Raw genomic sequence first — 3165 nt, 5'->3', positions numbered from 1 at the left:
CAAAAAAAATTCTGTAACATTTAGTTTCAAACAGTATTGATCTGTTTCACAATTTAGTTACTGTCTTGTTTGCACTTTCCATGTAGGGGTTAATAAATCCACTGCAAACTAGTATCATACCTGGTTGTGATCAGTTGTGTTTACTCTAGCAATACCTGTATGATGTTCACTACAAAAGGTTCCAATCCAGAACCATTCATACTCAGAGCATTAAGACCATCATGTACTATAAATTCATCTGTTGATTCACCAGGAGAATCCATCATCAATTTACCATCATGCAAGTACATCATATTGAAAGACTTTTCCCAAACCCTCTCCCTGAAGTATGTGTGTTTCAACTCGCTTGGATGCTGTTCTTGAAGGGCGTCAAATGTACTGGTAGAAAATACAGCTGCTGTATGTTTCCCTCAGCACATTTGTCTTCTACATGGGGAAAGAGAGGTACATGTTAGAGGATGGATGAAGATTGATATATGTAACTAACTACACCTAAAAATATGTGGCCTACTCTATGCAAATGTGTAATGTAGTATTGTATATTAATTTTAATGTAAAAAAAAGTAAACAACATGCAAGTCGTGCTTGGCCGTAGGCAGCTGTTTGAGTCGGGAATGGCTGTCCAAATTCCCTGCAAGTCGTGAACTGGGATGTTAGCTAGTCGTCGTTTCTGCCCTTTCAAACCGAACCATGACCATATTCATACCTATTCTACCTCACGACGCCACCGCGCTTCACCAACTAAAAAGTCTGCATCAGGTTGTGTTTTCTCCAGACTCTGGCATAAAATACCAAGTCCTGTGGTTGAGGAGAGGGACACCACCAGCAGGTAAAAGAATGCACCACACCAGACCATCCTGATGTGAGCGGATCTAATAAATCTGTCCAGATATGCAGCTTGTACTCGTCAGTACAAACCAGGTGTGTTATGCCATTACTTAAAGGCATTTTATACCAGATATGTAACAAACAAATAACAGTTTCATGTAAAGTGCGCAATGTACCATTGTTCTCCATGTCAGCAGTTGTTTTCTTTGCCTCCTCACAGGCCTGAAGCATTGACTGCTCCACCATCTGAGCTCAATGGCTCTGTACACCCTCTTCGCGTACACTGTACAGAGTAAAAATATACTAAATCGACATCATTCCCTGTACTGTAAATGCAGAAATATTTGTGGTTTTATGGTCATGACTTTCATCGATTAACTCTTTACCACAACCTTAAAAACATGCGAAAAGCCTTTCTATTGTGTGACTGTAGCACTATTATTGTTTAAACGTGACCTCAAAACCACCGCAACAATCCATTTTCTCCTTACCGCGAAATTAAACCTCGCTAACATTTCTGCATTTACAGTATCTTATTATGCAACATAACTGCAATATCAACTTAGATGTCATACATCCTATTCAACTGCTTTCTGACTCATTGATAATGTTAGGAAGCATTTCCAGAAAGCACCTGACAATGATGTACTTATGGATGCTTCTAGAGCAAAATTATGATTATAAAATTAAATAAATTATTTTTATGATGACAACATTATGAAAATCAATATTGACAGATTGTGCAAGAGTAGATTACAAAAAATTGCATAGGAATGCATACATCATAGGATCATCCTGTCAACAGTGTAAAACTCTTATTATTGACAGGATGATCATGTGGGAAGCACCCTTCAACCGACTAAATCCCGACCAAATTCCCCGAGGGACGGCGATTTTCCGACCAATTCTCAAATAACATTACCGACGTATTCCCGACCAATTACAGACCGCACCATTCACTGTGTCAATTATTACATCAACGTTATACTAGTATATCCTTTCACTCAAAACGTAAATCAACAAGTTAACCATGAAATCCTTTTACATTTTTAGTGAATCGCAGCATTGTAGCTTACTTCTTCAGGTTTGTGAACAAATTAGAAACTTTACAGTATGCTGTATCTGTTCAAGATCTGTTCTTGTGTTGTTGCGCGCTCAAAAAACTTGGACCTTGTTTTTCTCACAAATAATTTATCGTCACAGAAGATACACAGAAACTTTACACAGCCATTCAGAATATTTATGTGCGAAGCATATTCTGAACTTTTCTGAGGGACTGGAAGTTTTCATTGAGAATTTTCTCTCAGAAATGACGAAAATGTTTTCAAAAGATCTTACCTGTCATGACGTCACACGTGCTTGATTTTGTTGACTGCATCGACTCCAAATCTTGCTGCATTCCTCCCCAAATCCTGAGTTTTGCCTATCCATTTCCGTCCATACAGATTCACAACCCTTTCGCTTCCCTTTCTGTGGAAAATTTCTCGCAATGACGCTACATTTGAAGACATTTTGACATGAACGAAAAAAGAAGAACGACCACAACGTTGTCCGGGTTCTTGTGGTGAAATGTTGAATCTTGCATCTTGTCCAGCCGCTTGTCGCCCCGTTTCTGCTCACTTTGTGCTTTGTCCTTTCTTCTCTTTCTGTGAAAATTGTCCTAACATCCTTCCTTCCCGATGTATATAGTTCGAACATTTGTTGTTGTAGGTTCAAGTTGATAAAACAAGTATTCCCGGTAATAAGAAGAAGAAGATCTGTCGGTAATTTCCGTGACGTTATGCCAGTTCAGTCTCACACCGAAGTTTATCCGCGATACGAAGTAATCCCAGAAAATAAGGCGCGAATAATGCATTTTCTCCTCGGTTTTCAGCTCCATATTTTTGGATATCACTAACTATAGCTAAAAATCATATTTTTTTATTTCCTGAATAAACCTTTATGTTATTATTTTGTTGTTGTTGTTGTTGTTGTTGTTGTGCCGAAGTGTTGTCTTCCGCCGGATAGCTAGTGTAGTCCTGTATTAGTACGCGGTAGCTCATTGTCGCCTGATTTCCCAGATAGTGTGCTTTATGTTCGCTTAGAGTGGTAGATGTCTAGTCTTGGCGCAGCGTTTGTTAATTGGTGTCGCCGGTTTGCAAAATGCGTGGAAATGTTTCATACACGATCTTAACACTTGTCTAGTCTAAGCGAATTTCCGAAGAAGAATTATAATTTCAAAACATTGCCATGGGCCTTTGGGTACAAGTGCCGTTAATATGTGCATAGATTATTGCAGTTGATCATCGGAATAACACAATTTGTTTTAACTTAAAGTCTATTTCTATGTCTTATGAT

General features: G+C 38.6%; 1 long non-coding RNA gene across 1 annotated transcript; it reads right to left on the bottom strand.

Moving 5' to 3' along the window:
- Window positions 1–241: 241 nt before the first annotated feature.
- Window positions 242–2616, bottom strand: LOC136441436 (uncharacterized). Its single transcript, XR_010756889.1, has 3 exons — window positions 2167–2616; window positions 1005–1111; window positions 242–426 (listed from the first exon to the last, which is right to left on the bottom strand). It is a non-coding gene; the product is annotated as an uncharacterized lncRNA (long non-coding RNA).
- Between the last annotated feature and the right edge of the window lie 549 nt (window positions 2617–3165).

Source organism: Branchiostoma lanceolatum, chromosome 9 (assembly GCF_035083965.1).
Source record: "Branchiostoma lanceolatum isolate klBraLanc5 chromosome 9, klBraLanc5.hap2, whole genome shotgun sequence".
NCBI lineage: Eukaryota > Metazoa > Chordata > Leptocardii > Amphioxiformes > Branchiostomatidae > Branchiostoma > Branchiostoma lanceolatum.
The sequence above is the reverse complement of the archived record's forward strand: the minus strand, read 5'-3'. Positions and strand labels throughout refer to the sequence as shown.